Source organism: Pseudophryne corroboree, chromosome 10 (assembly GCF_028390025.1).
Source record: "Pseudophryne corroboree isolate aPseCor3 chromosome 10, aPseCor3.hap2, whole genome shotgun sequence".
Taxonomy (NCBI): Eukaryota; Metazoa; Chordata; class Amphibia; order Anura; family Myobatrachidae; genus Pseudophryne; species Pseudophryne corroboree.
Window position 1 is genome coordinate 364,488,394 of NC_086453.1, and position 18,726 is coordinate 364,507,119.

At 44.3% G+C, this 18,726-nt stretch overlaps 1 protein-coding gene across 1 annotated transcript in view; it reads left to right on the plus strand.

Annotated features, from left to right (window-relative positions):
* Window positions 1–18,726, plus strand: part of LOC134965674 (nicotinamide N-methyltransferase-like) — a 63,667-nt gene that overhangs the window by 34,574 nt on the left and 10,367 nt on the right. The gene's annotated exons all lie outside the window — the stretch shown is intronic.

An 18,726-nucleotide genomic window follows, 5' to 3' on the forward strand; every position in this document is an offset into this window, starting at 1 on the left:
GATTCCAAAAGTACTGTATAGTACGAACGCATGTTAGTTTTTTCCAGTCACTTTATAATTTTTTTTTATTCACATAAACCAGGGCAAAGCTGCAGGAGCGGATGTACTGTTAAGGTTCTATGCACCATACGGTACACATACAATTCTCTAAAAGTACAGCAAATAGCGCCCGGCCCCCTCCCCATTGGTGTTGGTTTATGCCTTAGGGGACTCGGACGCTCGCATTTGTAAAGCACAGTATTTTCCACCACCTCCCGCTAGCCCATCGCCCATCCCCCCTGGGAGCCTGCTCAGGTCATGTAGTAGACAGGGAGGGATTTCAGGTCATGTGAAATACACAAACGCTGAAGATCTACACTACTGTTTGCTCAGTCAGAATACACTCATTTCTACTCATTACCGTTGTGTAGTTGCATTTAGCATAAAGAATCGCTCCTGCAGATCTACTCTGATTTATGTGAAACTTGTGTGCATCCTTCCATTGGATGTATTAGAGAGAAAAAAAATATTAAAGTGAATGTCACGGGAACACATTAAAAAAAAAGGTTGGCACTTCCTTCCCATTGGTGTTGGTTTATGCCGTAGGGGACTCGGACGCTCATATAATTGCATTTCAAAGGCATAGTATTTTCCATCGTCTCCCTCTACCCCCATCGCCCTTCCCCCCTGGGAGCCTGCACAGATCATGCAGTAGACAGGTAGGGAATTCAGGTCCTGTGCAATACACAAACGACGAATATCTACAGTACTGTTTTGCTCAATTAGTTGCGTCAGAATACACTCATTTCTGCTCATTGCCGCTGTGTAGTTGCATTTAGCGTAAAGAATCACTCCTACATATGTACTCTGATTTATATGTAACTTGTGTGCACCTTTCCATTGACTGTCTTACAATGAAAATAAAATAATGCAGTATATTATTACAATAAAAAAAAAAGAAGGCACATCAGGACTCAAACCCTGGAAACCCAGCGTGAGAGGTGGGAGCCTTCATCGCTAGCCCACGACGCCTCATGAGAGATTCACAATTTCATGTGTAAAAGTACAGCAAACAGCGCCCGGCCCCCTCCCCATTGGTGTTGGTTTATGCCTTAGGGGACTCGGACACTCGCATTTGTAATGCACAGTATTTTCCACCGCCTCCCGCTAGCCCACCATTCCCATTATGCCTTAGGGAACTCAGACGCTCATGTACTGTACATGTATTTTAAAAGCACGGTGTTTATACATTGTACTGTACATTCTTCCTTTTACACAATTAGTTGCGTCTACTTACACATACAGTACTCAACAGTAGGTCACCATCTTTTTCCACCGCCTCCCGTTACGCATACAGTATTAACATTACAGTCGTCACTGACCAATTGCCAGAGCTGTAGATCAATCCGCCGCTATACTGTACGATCAAAAGTACTGGATTAGTGGAGCATTAGCCACCCAGTGGTGTAGATGTGTAATGCATGCTGAGTATCTAGAATCGCCTCAACGCGCCTGCCTGTGATTAAACTCAGCTATCGCCTTAGCGTGACTAAACGTCCGTCTAGGCTGAGAATCAGTCAAGATAAAGGTGGATACATCTGTAACATAATGAAGCCCGTCTGGATCTAAAAATATGGGGGACTAAAGATGTAGGGGTCCCCTGTATTTTTAAAACCAGCAACGGGCTCAACTGGCCAGAGAGACAATGCCACAGCTGGGGGACACTTTTATGCTGGGCCCTGTGGCCGTGGATTTCCCCCCCCCACCCAACTAGTCACCCCTGGCCGGGGTTCCCTAGAGGAGTTGGGACCCTTTAAATCAAGGGGTAAGGGGTCCCCCCTCCAGGCACCCAAGGACCAGGGATGAAGCCTGAGGCTGTCTTCCAATCCCTGGGCAGTGGATGGGTGGCTGATAGCCTTTGTTTGTGTAAAATAAAGAATATTGTTTTTTGTTATATAACCACAAGTTCCAGCAAGCTTCCCCCGCAAGCTTGTACTTGAAGAACCACAAGTACCAGCATGTTTGGAAATAGCATGCCCGCTGGTACCTGTAGTTCTTCAACAACAACAAAATACCCAAATAAAAACTAAAAACACACACACCTTGAAAGTATGATTTTATTCAAACACACATACACATTCATACAAACCTACATCCCACACCGAGAATCACATCCACTTGTCCAGTAGAATCTATGGGGTACTTGTGAGGAATACAATTTTACTTACGAACCATCCAGTGAAGCTCGGTCGTCTTCGGTCCTGTAGTAATCTAAAGGGTAGATAATAAAAAAAGAAATTCCACTCCACGCAACTAAAGGTTTTCCATGTGTACACATGAAATTCCTTTTCACGAATGCCGGAACCCCCGTGACTGCTGTCACTGGAGATCCCGCCAACTAATCAGGGAGCACCACGTCATGGTGCTCTCCTGATTGACAGGGTAGGAGCGCACAGCCAATCAGGTGGAGCGCTCCAGCTAGAATAGAGCTTAGCGCAGCTCCATTCTAGCCTATTATGGGTACTTTGCGGTCTGCCGCTATCCGCAAAGTTAATTGTGGTCACCCACAAGAGTCACCCCAGTTAACCTTGCGGTTAGCCGCAGACTGCAAATTTCCCATCATAGGCCAGAATGGAGCTGGGCTAAGCTCCATTCTAGCCGCTGCGCTCCGCCTTATTGACAGGCTAGTAGCGCACAGCCAATCAGGAGAGCACCATGATGTGGCGCTCCCTGATTAGCTGCTGGGATCTCCATTTACAGGATTCATGAGGGGTCCCGGCATTCGGGGAAAGGGGTTCCATGTGTAAACATGTAACACCTTTAGTGACGTGGATCGGGCTTTCGATTTGTTTTTTTGACAATGCCGTGGATTACTTCTGGATCGAAGAGGACCGATCATCACTGAATAATAGGTGAGTATATTGGAATTTTGGATTTACAGGTAAACGTTTGGATTCTACATGGAGAAGAGGACGCGATTGGGCAGCGTGGGATGTAGGTAAGTATGTATTGGTGTGTAAGTGTGTTTTAATAAAATTGTACTGTCACGGTGTGTGTGTGTCTTGTTTTCATTTGGGTATTTCTTTTGTTGTATAACTACAGGTACCAGCAGGCCCATTATTTCACTGCATAGGTGAAAGCAGGGAGGCTTGCTGGGACATGTAGTTCTAAAACACACAAAAAGGCTATCAGCCCCCCATCCACCACCCAGGGATGGGGGGACAGCCTCGAAGTTCACCCCTGTCCCTTGGGTGCCTGGAGGTAGGGGGGCCCTTGATTTAAGGGGTCCTCACTCCCCCAGGGTACCCAGACCAGGGGTAACTAGTTGGGGGGGGGGGGTAATGCCACGGCCTCAGGAACCTACATAAATGTGTCCCACGGCTGTGGCATTTGCTTCTCAGCTAGTGGAGCCCGGTGCTGGTTTTAAAAATACGGGGGACCCCTTCTTCTTTTGTCCCCTGTATTTTTGGAACCAGGGCCGGCCCAAGAGCCCGCTTCTGGTTATCTAAATACAGGGGGACCCCATCAATTTTTCCCCGGTATTTAAACTAACAGGACCGGCTCAAAGAGCCCGAGGCTGGTTATGATTAGGAGGGGGGACATTTTTAACTATTTCTGACCCTTTTTTACACAGAGAAGCATGCACAGATCTCACTGATCCATTCATGACTATCTGAACATGACAGCAAAATGCAGGTCTATTTGAAAGCTCCTATTTATTACGAATTCTAGGCTTTCCCAGCAGTATTTGGCTATTGTCGGCAGTATACAAATTCTCAGTTCTATTTTGTACTTAAATAAAAAATACTGTACAGAGACGCTAAGCACAGTGATTTGGCATCCAGGAACTTAGGGAGGAGCTTTTATGTCTCTCCATTATACTTAGAGAGATAACACTTGCCACTGTATGTTACAAGCTGGTCGTGATATTTAGTACTCAAATACGGAATACCGTACAGAGATGCTAAGCATGGTGATTTGTCATCCAGGAACTTAGGGAGGAGCTTTTATCTCCCCCCATTATACTTAATACTACAGAATTTGGACACTCATATATTCCTAACATCAATAGACCATACTGTACCTGTAACACGTTCGTTTGCATCCGTATGTGCTGTAATATTTGCGTCTGTACTGTATATACTGTTGTATACTGTATGACATACTGTAGCATATTGTAGCGTAATGAGACGCACCAGTAAAGTAGTTTTTATGCTGTAGTTCAGTATTGTATTTTAATGGAGACCACACACATGCGCATTGGTGATTTTAAAAAGTGACATCTGGTGGATGATCGCAGGTATTACACTCAAAGGTAACGCCAAATGCTCTGTTTGCCTTCTTATGACTAGGTACGCTGCGTCTGCCCGATCATGACTAACGCCTCAGCCAGCCAAGATAACAGAGAACCCATCTGTAGGGTGGTACGTAGTACCATTAAGAAATATGATGGTAGTATTCAGGACCACCAGTCCACAGCTGGGGCATAATTTAGAAAGAACATTTTTGTGTGTGGGACATAAAATGGTTTTAGTGGCATGACTGTGTGTGGCATTATATGTAATTGGCATTATGGTGTGTGGTATAATATGTCAGGCATTACAGTGTGTGGCATAATGCTTAAAGGGCATTAAAGTGTGTGGCATAATGTGTAATGGGCGTTATGGTGTCTGGAATGATGTGTAACGGGTATTACGGTGTGTGGCAAAATGTGTAATAAGCATTACGGTGTGTGGCATAATGTGTAATGGGCATTACGGTGTCTGGCATAATGTGCAATAAGCATTATGGTGTGTGGCATAATGTGTAATAGGCATAATGTGGAAGGGGCATTACGGTGTGTGGCATAATGTGGCCATGTCCTATTGTCATGTAGCCACTCTCCTAGTTTTGTGGACCACTCTCCCTCAGGACACGTGACCGCACCCATTTTTACTTTCAGTAGCACTAAGAATTTTTTTTTACTTGCAACACTGGGAGTGTGACCCATCTTATATACACTGTACATTGGTGGCAGATGAAGCAGGAGCCGGCGCGTGATTGAAACTGGTAGACTATCCACACACGCTGGCAACACCAGAACTCGCGGCACCCTAAAAAGTCAATTGGGTGAACTATACACTTACCACTGGACTGTGAGAAAGCAGTGGAGGTGTGTGCCGCACCATCAACCACCTGGCTGGACAAGGTGTGCAGCTCTGTTAACACTCGGTGTATGAGGCTCAGAGTGGCGGGATCAGAGCCGGCCCTAGGCATAGGCAAACTAGGCAAATGCCTAGGGCATTTGGTATGCTTAGGGGCACCATCAGCTTCTGCTGATTAAAATGATATGTGGCATGCCTATATTCTGTGTGTAACTGAGGCTGTATCTGCATACGAAATGCTACGTTGCAGTGTATTCCTGGATATCACTGTAATGTAGTATTTCGTATGCAGATACAGCCGCAGTCGCACACAGAATATAGGCATGCTGCATATCATTTTAATCAGCAAAAGCTGCTTGTGCATCCTAGCCACACAGTAATGCAAATAAGAGACATTTTCATAAACAAAAGGCGCCCCAACGTTAGCAGAGCTGCCAGCTGACTCATGTCAGGCATGTCCTGCAGAACTAGCGGCGGTGCTCGGGGGCACCAGACAAAATCTTGCCTAGTGCATCATATTGGTTAGGGCCGGCTCTGGGCGGGACTTCAGTGTCTCCCCAGCAGCATGAGATTGCAGCTCCGGCGTCAGTGAGGCAGGGTTTCCCTGATTGACGGCAGCGGTAAGAGGCTGCCCTGGTGATCGGCCAGTGGGGAGGAGAGGAGGTGCGGCTTTCCAGCAGTAGTCACACTAGGAGGTGGTGAAAAGTCGGTGCCCTCTCTCCCTAAGCCATCCCGGAGGTGTGGCCACCAGAAATTGACAGCGGAGGGCGTATTAAGCCCAAGGAACAGCTCATCTCCATACAGCCGAGGCAGACTGTTAGACAAGGCTTGGAGCTCCATATAAGGACATTGCAGTCTACAGGAGAGGTAGTACAATAAGCACCAATTGACTTTCAAAGCTATCTTAGTCAGCACTAGTACTATTGCAGACAATATCATCAGATAATAACTGGGCTGTAGTAATGTGATACACTATTTCCAGTTCACAATAACAGCCCAGAGACAGTAATGGCAGTCAGATTACAGAAGAAGTAATTACCAGACTACAGGCTATAATAGATTTATTGTCTGCAAATTCCCAAACTATTTCCTCAGCAGCCAGCACTAACAGATGTGATTCTCATCTGTCATTTACCCCCAGCTTCTTCTTCCATCTGCTTATTTACCTCAAGAGTCAATCAGGATTATAATGTTGCTGATAATAGGCACTGTACTCTTAGTAAACCATTTATCTTCAAATGCAACTGTGAGGAGGAGCACTTACCGGTGCTAGGTGGTCATTCCGAGTTGATCGCTAGCTGCATTTGTTTGCAGCGCAGTGATCAGGCTAAAATACAGCAGTTCTGCGCATGTAAATGCGGCGCAATATGAACGTGCAATGTACGGGCACAACGAACGATGCAGTTTTGCACAGGGTCTAGCGACGCATTTCAGTCGCACTGGTTGCCGCAGAGTGATTGACATGAAGTGGGCGTTTCTGGGTGGCAACTGACCGTTTTAAGGGAGTGTTTGGAAAAATGCAGGCATGCCAGGGTAAACGCAGGCGTGGCTGGGCGGACGCTGGGCGGGTGTGTGACGTCAAATCCGGAACTGAATAGTCTGAAGTGATCGCAAGCGCTGAGTAGGTTTTAAGCTACTCTGAAACTACACACAATTTTTTTGCAGGCGTTCTGCAATAAAAACATTTGCACTTCTGCTAAGCTAAAATACTCTCCCAGTGGGCGGCGGTATAGCGTTTGCACGGCTGCTAAAAAACTGCTAGCAAGTGATCAACGTTGAATGACCCCCTTTGTCAAGAGACTGCTACTTTACTGTTCCCTTTTGTACTATTTCAGTGAACAGGCAGAGATAGAGCAGGGTTATATTGATACATCTGCTATTATTGCTAGAATGCATTAACCCATTCAATCCCTTTGGATTTATACAAGTAAAGAGAGATTGGGGCAGCCTAGTTAGTGTTGTTTAACCCTCTGGAGCCTTGTAACCGGGAACTGTTTCAGAGGAAAACAAGACATAACCTCCAAAGGATTCTTCACATATGCACCAACAAGGGAGAAGGGGTACCACAATGGACTGTGATATTGGTATTGTACTGTGAACAAAGGGTGCAGGTGCACCATACACCATTAAAATTATTATAACCATAATATAATATTTGAGGTTCTTGGCATACATTGGCCAGTATATGAGCCTGCCCACCTGCTTCACGGTGACCTCATCGGACAGGTCCCTAACACTATAGGGGTTCCCCTCTGGGACGCAGAGCACCCCCACCAGACCACCCCAGCCAAACCACCCCAGGGCATCACACAGAAAAAGGATAGGAGTGAAAGATCAGTGTTAAGTAAATGAAAGAGGCTGCTGAATGTAAAAGAAAAGAAAAGAAGAGGACAGCAGTAAAGTGTCAGAGTGTTAGAATGTGAGGTTTAGCTGAGCAGTGTTATAAGTGTAAAAAATATATGTGAAAAAGCTACATAAATATAAAACAAACACAGTGTGATATAAGTGTAAAAGTAAATGTAAGGTGGTAATGCCCCAAGGTGGCCCAGCCAGAGCAATACAGGGAGCCCCACGCCCCAAACACTCACCCCCAAACTGACTTTGTATATAATTAAAAGGATCATACCTATGTCTTTTGTGCAGTCAGAATGTGCTGGTTCCCTGTTTAAAAACCTGAGAGGCAGTGGGTGGGGTGCTAATCCAGAGATGAGGGCTGTCCCAATCCCTCAGGTGTGTATACACACACATATTATAGATTATATGGAAACGGGGCCTGGACTGCACACCCTAGCTTATTATAATGGGATGTGCTACCTTGCTGGGACTAAGTACTGTAATACTACAACATAGGAACAAAGGGTGCAGGTGCACCATACACCATTAAAATTATTATAACCATAATATAATATTTGAGGTTCTTGGCATATATTGGCCAGTATATGAGCCTGCCCACCTGCTTCACGGTGACCTCATCAGACAGGTCCCTAACACTATAGGGGTTCCCCTCCGGGACGCAGAGCACCCCCAGACCACCCCAGCCAAACCACCCCAAGGCATCACACAGAAAAAGGATAGGAGTGAAAGATCAGTGTTAAGCAAATGAAAGAGGCTGCTGAATGTAAAAGAAAAGAAGAGGACAGCAGTAAAGTGTCAGAGTGTTAGAATGTGAGGTTTAGCTGAGCAGTGTTATAAGTGTAAAAAATATATGTGAAAAAAGCTACATAAATATAAAACAAACACAGTGTGATATAAGTGTAAAAGTAAATGTAAGGTGGTGATGCCCCAAGGTGGCCCAGCCAGAGCAATACAGGGAGCCCCACGCCCCAAAAGCTCACCCCCAAACTGACTTTGTATATAATTAAAATGATCATACCTATGTCTTTTGTGCAGTCAGAATGTGCTGGTTCCCTGTTTAAAAGCCTGAGAGGCAGTGGGTGGGGTGCTAATCCAGAGATGAGGGCTGTCCCAATCCCTCTGGTGTGTACTGTGAACCTGATGAATAATCATACAGTCAGCTAAATCAGTGTTAATTGTTGTGGTGACCAAAGCAAGCATTGTATGATAAATATGGTTGAGGGTATGGTATTGTGTTAATCTAAAAGATACCGCACTAAACCCTTTATACCTGAGATACTGTAACGGAACCAGTTTAAAGATGACACAGTGACAAAGAGTTCCGGAACAATAAATCTAATTTATTGTTTTTGGATGTACAAACTTTACTGCATGGTTGTAATATAATTCTTTTTAAATGACATATTGCTATTGCAAGATCTTTATGGTGTGGAGTCCTGGGTAGAGGACATCAGTTAATAAATACACTGTGTTTCAAAATCTTCCAAGAAGTCCACATTGTGGAAACCATCTTTGCCCCTCTGGGAAGAGTGGAGTCTTAAAGAGACCTGTAGAGTCAAGAAAAGACAAGGAACTTTTATAGAAATTGAGTACTTACCTGCAACTTATAAAAGCATACTTATCTTCCAACAGCTGCATCTAGTACCTACATGAGTGTGACAGTTCAAATTTGGCGTCACGAGGTTCAGGATCCAGAACCTAGTGTTAAAACATTTAATTTCAGACAACATGTCACAGGACCAGCTGCCGGCAGGAGGTGCATTTAAACTTAGTTCTACCTCCGGGGATTCAGCTAACCGTTAAAGACAAAACACTCTCATGATGTATCAACTAAACCCTAGAACGCTACTTTATTACTTCAGGGCCCCATGGCTCCCTACCTTATTAGGAGATGATCTAGTTTCCGACGGCAACTCTCTGAGAGAGTTCAATAACAAGATGAAAAGTATGTTTCATCTCTACCCTTAATGGATGGTCAACAAGTGGAGATTCTAATTGGACAACTAAAGGGATCTGAATTACGAGAAGTTACTTCATGGCCACAAGAAGAACGACAGAATATCGATCAAATTCTGCAGAGATTAACAGATACCTTCAATACTAGTACCATTTCTGATCTAAAAATGAAATTATATGCGAGGAAAAAGCCAGGGGAATCTCTGCATGGCTATGCTCTAGGCCTACAAGAGACATTACAGAAGATGGAAGAAGTAAACAACACTGAAGTAAGAAATGTTGGCGAAACATTGATTAACAAAGTCACAGTAGTTGCGGATAGTGAAAATTTTAAAAATCAGTTACGTTTGTTAAGACTTGGGGGTATATTTACTAAGGTCCCGATTTTGACCGAGATGCTGTTTTTTCTTCAAAGTGTCATCTCGGTAATTTACTAAGCAAAAATCACGGCAGTGATGAGGGCATTCGTAATATTTTGGAAGTCCTAGGAAAAAAATCACGAATCAATACACCATCGGTCAAATACGCCTGCAATTTGGTAGAAATCGGTCATTTACTAAAAAGTGCAAAACACAAACACTGCCGACAATAGCCAAACACTGCCGTGATGAAATACAAATCGTGAAAAAGTGCTAAAAAAAAACAGACCTGCTTTTTTATCCCGTGTTTGTATAGGCATGCACGGATCCATGAGATCCGTGCATGTTTTTCAGTGGGAAGGGTTGGGAAATGTTTGAAAGTTTTAAAAAAAATTGCGTGGGGTCCCCCCTCCTAAGGCAAACCAGCCTTGGGCTCTTTGAGCCGATCCTGGTTGCAGAAATATGGGGGAAAAATGGACAGGGGTTCCCCCATATTTAAACAACCAGCATCGGGCTCTGCGCCTGGTCCTGGTTCCAAAAATACGGGAAACAAAAAGAGTAGGGGTCCCCGGTATTTTTGAAACCAGCACCGGGCTCCACTAGCTGGACAGATAAAGCCACAGCTGGGGGTCACTTTTATACAGTGCCTTGCGGCCGTGGCATCAAATATCCAACTAGTCACCCCTGGCCGGGGTACCCTGGGGGAGTGGGGACCCCTTCAATCAAGGGGTCCCCCCCAGCCACCCAAGGGCCAGGGGTGAAGCCCGAGGCTGTCCCCCCCATCCAATGGGCTGCAGATGGGGGGCTGATAGCCTTTGTTCAAAGTGAATGATATTGTTTTTAGTAGCATTACTACAAGGCCCAGCAAGCCTCCCCCGCAAGCTGGTACTTGGAGAACCACAAGTACCAGCATGCGGAGGAAAAATGGGCCCGCTGGTACCTGTAGTACTACTACTAAAAAAATACCCCAATAAAGACAACACCCACACACCTTGAAAGTATAACTTTAATACATCCATCCACACCTCCATATACACATTCTTACCTTATGTTCCCACGCAGGTCGGTCCTCTTCTCCAGTAGAATCCATGGTGTACCTGTAGAAAAAATTATACTCACATAATCCAGTGTCTTAGGCTCCTTGGTAAATCCTTTTGTAAGCCACGTACTTGTAAAAATAAAAAACGGATACCCGACCTCGCACTGAAAGGGGACCCATGTTTTCACATGGGTCCCCTTTCCCCGAATGCCTGGAACCCCCTCTGACTTAAGTCCAAGAAGGTTCCATCAGCCAATCAGGGAGCGCCACGTTTGGCACCCTCCTGATTGGCTGTGTGCTCCTGTACTGTATGACAGGCGGCACACGGCAGTGTTACAATTTAGCGCCTATGCGCTCCATTGTAACCAATGGTGGGAACTTTTTGCTCAGCGGTGAGGTTACTCTCGGTCAACCGCTGAGCAAAAAGTTCCCACCATTGGTTACAATGGAGCGCATAGGCGCTACATTGTAACACTGCCGTGTGCCGCCTGTCATACAGTACAGGAGCACACAGCCAATCAGGAGGGTGCCAAACGTGGCGCTCCCTGATTGGCTGATGGAACCTTCTTGGACTTAAGTCAGAGGGGGTTCCAGGCATTCGGGGAAAGGGGACCCATGTGAAAACATGGGTCCCCTTTCAGTGCGAGGTCGGGTATCCGTTTTTTTATTTTTACAAGTACGTGGATTACAAAAGGATTTACCGAGGAGCCTAAAACACTGGATTATGTGAGTATAATTTTTTCTACAGGTACACCATGGATTCTACTGGAGAAGAGGACCGACCTGCGTGGGAACATAAGGTAAGTATGTGTATATGGAGGTGTGGATGGATGTATTAAAGTTATACTTTCAAGGTGTGTGTGTGTGTGTTGTCTTTATTGGGGTATTTTTTTAGTAGTAGTACTACAGGTACCAGCGGGCCCATTTTTCCTCCGCATGCTGGTACTTGTAGTTCTCCAAGTACCAGCTTGCGGGGGAGGCTTGCTGGGCCTTGTAGTACTGCTACTAAAAACAATATCATTCACTTTGAACAAAGGCTATCAGCCCCCCATCCGCAGCCCATTGGATGGGGGGGACAGCCTCGGGCTTCACCCCTGGCCCTTGGGTGGCTGGGGGGGGACCCCTTGATTGAAGGAGTCCCCACTCCCCCAGGGTACCCCGGCCAGGGGTGACTAGTTGGATATTTGATGCCACGGCCGCAAGGCACTGTATAAAAGTGACCCCCGGCTGTGGCATTATCTTTCCAGCTAGTGGAGCCCGGTGCTGATTTCAAAAATATGGGGGACCCCTACTCTTTTTGTCCCCCGTATTTTTGGAACCAGGACCAGGCGCAGAGCCCGATGCTGGTTGTTTAAATATGGGGGAACCTCTGTCCATTTTTTCCCCATATTTCTGCAACCAGGATCGGCTCAAAGAGCCCGAGGCTGGTTTGCCTTAGGAGGGGGGACCCCACGCAATTTTTTTTTTACATTTAAACATTTTTTTTTTTTTTACAAGGTGCACAATGAAGCCCAGCACGGATCTCTCAGATCCGGCCGAGATTCATTGTATTAAAGTCGGCAGTGTTTTACAAGTCACTCACGTAAAACACTGCCAAAAAAAACTAATTACATCGACATCGGAAAACCCGAAAATGCAGAATACGGCAGCTTAGTAAATTAGTCGTGATCAATTCAAAAAGATGCATATTTACACTTTCGATGTCATTCGTGATTGAACTTTGACCTCAAATGGGAAAATACGACTCTTAGTAAATTTACCCCTTGGAATGAGCGGGTTTGGATCTCTGAGATCCAAACCCCCCGGACTTCAGATTCTGAGCCCGGATCTGAGTCCGGCTTGGGACTTTCCATCAGACTCAGATTCCAGAACGAGGCAAAATGTCATCATCCCGCTGTCGGATTCTCGCAGGTTTTGGATTCCATATAAGGAGCCACGTGTCGCTGCTATTTTCACTTTGGAATTGGAGAGTGAGGGAGACAGACCTCTGTCTGTCTGTGGGTGGTGGTGTACAGGGGTACTGCTGTCCGGTGCTCTACTGGGGTGGTGTCCTGTGCTGGTGTACTGTGCTGTTAGGGGTGCTGCTGTCCTGGGCTGTTCTGGGGTGGTGTCCTGTGCTGGTTTACTGTGTTGCTAGGAGTGCTGCTTTCCTATGCTGGTCTGTGCTGTTTTGGGGTGGTGTCCTGTGCTGCTGTACTGTGCTGTTAAGGGTGCTGCTGTCTTGTGCTGTACAGGGTTGCTGTTCTGGGGTGTCCTGTGCTGTTTGAGGTGCTGTACAGGGGTAATGCAGTCCTGTGCTGTACAGGGGCACTGTTCTGTGTGCTGTAAAAATAAAGGGGCACTGTGGCCCTGTTGGGTGCATAAAAATATAGGGGAGCTGTGGCACTGTCATGTATGCTGTAAAAATATGGGGGTGCAGTGGCCCTGTTCTGTATGGTGTAAAAATAGAGGAGTTCTGTGGCCCTGTCCTGTATGATGTAAAAATACAGTTGTGATGTGGCCCTGTCCTGTATGTTGTAAAAATACAGGGGTGCTGTGGCCCTGTCCTGTATGCTGTAAAAATACAGGGGTGCTGTGGCCCTGTCTTGTATGCTGTAAAAATACAGGGTTGTTGTAAAAATATGGGGGTGCTATAAAAATAAAGGAATGCTGTCTCTATGTCAGGTGCTGTAAAAATAAATGCTGTGTCCCTGTTGGGTGCTGTAAAAATAACGGAATGATGTGGCCCTGTCCTGTATGTTGTGAAAATATAGGGGTGCTGTAAAAATAAAGTAACGCTGTGGCCCTGTCCTGTATTCTGTAAAAATAAAGGGGTGCTGTAAAAATAAAGGAATGCTGTCTCCCTGCTGGATGCTGTAAAAATAAAGGAATGCTGTGTCCCTGTTAGGTGATGTAACAATAATGGAATGCTATGTCCCTGTCCTGTATGCTGTAAAAATACAGCGGTGCAGTAAAAATATAGGGGTGCTGTAAAAATAAAGGAACACTGTTACCCTGTCCTGTATGCTGTAAAAATATAGGGGTACTGTAAAAATATGGAATGCTGTGGCCCTGTCCTGTTTTCTGTAAAAATATTGGGGTGCTGTAAAAATAAAGGAATACTGTGTCCCTGTTAGGTGCTGTAAAAATAAAGGAACACTGTGGCCCTGTCCTGTATGCTGTCAAAATATAGGGGTGCTGTAAAAATAAAGTAATGCTTTGGCCAAGTCCTGTATGCTGTAAAAATATAGGGGTTAAACCTATCCGCTGTATAAATCCAGAGGTGCTGCCGTATAATTCCAGGGGTTCTGCTGTACCTTATCCTAGGTTTAAAGTTTAAATTAAAGCCTAGTGCAGAATATGAAACAAGCTTCAACATCACAACCAGATATTTGAAAACATATAGCCGTAAAGGTGGAAATGGAAATTCCAAGTTTGACAAAGTGTTTTCCAATAAAGTGGGGAGAGACTACATTTGTGGCCAATGTCAGTCATACTCAGAATAGACAGAATCATACATCTCCTACTTCATTTTCTCTGGCAACTGCCGGAGAAAACAAAATTTCCCAAACACACCTATGTCTATATGTCTGCCATATAATTCCAGGTGTGCCCTGTCTGAACCTGGTCATCTCTAGTAGATAAATCTTCTAGTGTGCACTGTATACCCAGCATTAGAGAGAGGTTCTTCTCAACTATTTCTTGTTAGAGACTCAAATGAATGGCTCCAATTAGTCAAATTAATTTAGATTTTTTAATTTTCCATATTTTGGGATTGTTTACAAGATGCTCATTTGTTGTACAGGGTTTTTTTCCTTTATTTTGTAAACATTATCTCCTTAATAATTGTACAATGTAAGGGCTGCGTAGGGTTATTGCAAGACCTTGCGGTGTTAGAATAACAGAGTTTCAGTGATCTTGCATTGCATCAGCTTTCCATTGCACTGCAGCACTAGATGGGCCAGGAGCTCCCGTGAGGCACAAACAGTTACTGAATAAGGGCACAGTATGGAGTCTCATGATGGTTTACAGCCAGGAAGCTGTCTGGCCTGCCAGGCTGAGGCATGCTGCTGGCACAGAGGATAGCATTGTTTCCTCCCACAGTCCTACTTGTAATATGAAATGAGTTTGGATTAGAGTGGTAAGCTCCACTAGGGCAGGGGCTCAATAACAAAAAAATCCTGCCTAGTACTGTACCAAACCCACCCAAACTCAACTTGCCCGATCCGAGGCTGCTGTGGGGGTTCACGAGAGGCTGCTAAAACATCTAAGTGGCAGCTTTATATTAAAAAGAAACAGGAATAAAATGAACAAGACACACAGGTATGCTCACATGCATGTAACTGAGACACACAGGTATGCTCTCATGCATGTAACTGAGAGCTGTGAAAAATTAAAATAAGTCATCTGCCACAAAATATGTAAATAAACATGCATGCAATTAAAAAATGGAAAAAAGAAACCCACAAGATTTTCACAAAATAAGTCTCCAGACAAGTTTATTTGCATCCCAGCATTAAAACCGAGATTATCGTAATCCCTGAAAATGGAGAAGGGGGTACAAATTTGGAGGCTTTGGCCCCTAGTTTTTAATTTTGTCCAGTAATGTTGTAATTGTATATTTGCTTGGTTAAAGTCCTTTCTGTTCCACACCAAGATAGGAGTGGAGGTGAAAGTCTGTGTGTTGTTCCTGATTGCGTGTGCCTCTCTAATTTTTAATCACCTTCCTGACACTGTCCTCTTCCTCCTTCCTCTTCTCATAATGTGAAAAGTCATCAAGCATGGAGGTGGTATGTTTGTAGCTAGCTATGATTCGGAGAACTTGGCGATCTTTGTGCAGGGGGACAACCTGTCACTGACATGATGGGTTTATTAAACTGTGCATGTCCTCTTTAAACAATGTAAGGGTGGGTGGGAGGGCCCAAGGACAATTCCATCTTGCACCTCTTTTTTTATTTGAATTATATGCCTTTGGAGACTAGTTTTTCAAACTGCCATCCTGTCTGCCACTGCAGTGCCACCCCTAGCTGGGCCACGTGGTTGTGCCGCCCACTTGTGTCGCTTAGCTTAGTCATCCAGCTACAGTACCTTGGTGCAACCTTTTGGCCTAAAAACAATATTGTGAGGTGTGCGGTGTTCGGAATATTACAATAATGTATACATACTGTATATGCACATACAGGGAGCACTGGAATAATCATAATTCTCTAATTTATTACACAATGAAAGATAAAATGACAATGCACAATTTAATAATCATCATAAAATATATCAATTAAAAGATTACAAACCATATTAAATGGACATCTCTCATGGAAATAGAGAGCTCAGTTACTGGTGTTAAAGAAGGTCGTCCAGATAAGGCTAATTAGCCAATTAACACACAAAAAACTCTCCAGTTAGAGAGTTCTTTTGTGTTCCCTTTCTCTAAATTTCCTTTGGAGTAATTTTTGGGTTAACAAAATAAGAAAATAAATATTTTTACCCAGTCCTGTTTTTAAGAAAATGTTTTGTGAAATGAACCTATAAATTTGATCTGTTCATAGTGGTGCTTTCCAGCATTAGCCCACTAGACTATCTGATCTCTTGGTTCAAAATCACCATATTAGGTTGCATTTGAAGTATACTGTGCAATGTTCCAGATCGATGCCATATACATAATATCACTAAAGTAATTTTCTATATTTTTAATATTCTAAATATTCTTATTTTTTTATTAATTCTAATCTTCTGCTGAAGCTCCTTATAAGGAGATTTTTCTGATTTACGATATATAAAAAGGTTTTTTTATCTTTATGTACACTGATTGCGTTTGAAAACCTGGATAAGACATTAAACTAATTACCTGTTTATTTTACACCTGTTATTTAATGGACAATACTTTTTGATTGGATGGTGCCCATATAAATATCTACCACAGTGGACACTGAGGATACCTTCTGATGAAACCGCTACGTTACCTATAGCAGAGAAATGCGTCAAGGAACCTGCTATTTCTCCGTGGAAAGCTACCCTTGTCCTACCTATCACCGTTTTGCTCCATGCCGCCTGCATCCAGTTCTCCCCCAGTCTACAAGTCAGGCTTTACATCACTGCCAGAAACGTCCGGCTGTGTGGCTATGGTTCATCCGTGCACACTGGGTAAGCCTGCAGGGGAGACGGGGACACCGCTGAATAGCAATAAATGGGAGTTTGGAAACACTCCCAACAGCGGTAAGCTCAAATTTAAGTGGTATTGGACTGTTACAGTACATTTTTTAAAAGCAAAAGCCACTTGCTGGTGATATTAACAATACATTTGGACTTTGGACAGGCTCATTAATTATTGGCTAATTAGCCTTTTCTGGACCTTCTTTAACACCAGTAACTGAGCTCTCTATTTCCATGAGAGATGTCCATTTAATATGGTTTTTAATCATTTAATTGATATATTTTATGATGATTATTAAATTGTGCATTGTTATTTTATCTTTCATTGTGTAATAAATTAGAGATTTATGATTATTCTTGCGATCACTGTGTGTGCATATATGTATACATTATTGTAATTTCTTGTTCGGCTCTCCTCCCCTCAAGCAGCAGCGGCGGTGAGCAGCAGCGGAGGGAGAGAGCGGCGGCCCGTTGGTGGTGGGTACAGCGTACCTACGGCTAAATTCTTAAGAATACGCTGTTCCCACCCGTACCCGTCCACTTGCATCGCTGCTCTCATTGGAGTAGCAAAGTGACCTTCCCTGAGTTGCCAGGCTTTCAGGAGTTGGGCATGGAAAATTCTTCCCCAACAAAAGAAGTTGTTTCTCAAGGGGCCCAGAAGCCATTTCCTGACTTGCTACAAACATTGATGGAGCGAGTAGAGGAACTAAGTGCTGGCATGGCAGAAATGTGCAAGGAATTAAAGAATTTTTCTAGACAAGCCATGGAAACTCGAGAGGCCAGGCATCAGCCGGAACGAAAGAGAGTGAAAACTGACTGGTGCACTCCTCCACGTTCAATGAGGCATTGACCCACTGACAGATTTGATTCACAGGGGTGCCCAGTCTGCTGTCGGTGCAACCGGAGCAGGCACATCAAGAGGAATTGCAGTCAAGTTGGATCTTTAAACTCCCCTGTCTCGAGGATGGAGGACAACCCTCGGGGGGACTAGCAAGAATAGACCCGACACCTGAAGGGTGGTGGCAACAACACATGGGACAGTGTCCAATTCTAAACATCTTATTGAATGGCATAGAAATACCATCCATGCTTGATACTGGGTCCCAGGTCAACACTATACAGTTAAAAACGTACCTGAACTATTGGGGAACTGAACTGGTTCACCTTCCACCGCTAACATGGTTACAGTTAATCGCCAGTAATGGAATGGGAATATCTTGCCATGGATACTGGGAAAATGATATTCAAATTGGCAGTGTTCAGCTGCCTAAGCACGGATGTATTGTTACTAATGTAGATGATGTCAGTGCTACGCCTGTTATAATAGGGATGAACGTCCTTCAATATTGTTCTGATGAAGTGATAGGGGCACTGAAAAATGCATTTACCAAGAAGAGGACTATGGAGCAATGAGCATTGCAATGCACAATAAAAATCCTTCAGGTGCACCGGAGATTTGCCAATCAGGAGGGAGAGATAGGAAAAGTACAGGTAGCAGATTACCGACCTGTAATTTTACAGCCTAATTCCAAAACAATTGTGTAGGGCAAGGCCTGTTGTGGACCCCGGGGCACCAGTTACAAAGCTATGGTGAAGCCTAATGAGATTCATTTTCAGGACGATATAGTTGTTGCGAGATCACTAGTACAAGTGGAAGATGGACGAGTCCCATTAAGAATTCTTAATCCTCAAAACCACCATATTTCATAATTGCTCAGTTGCTAAACTGTAGAAAAAAAACACTTTTCAAGACATTATTGACACA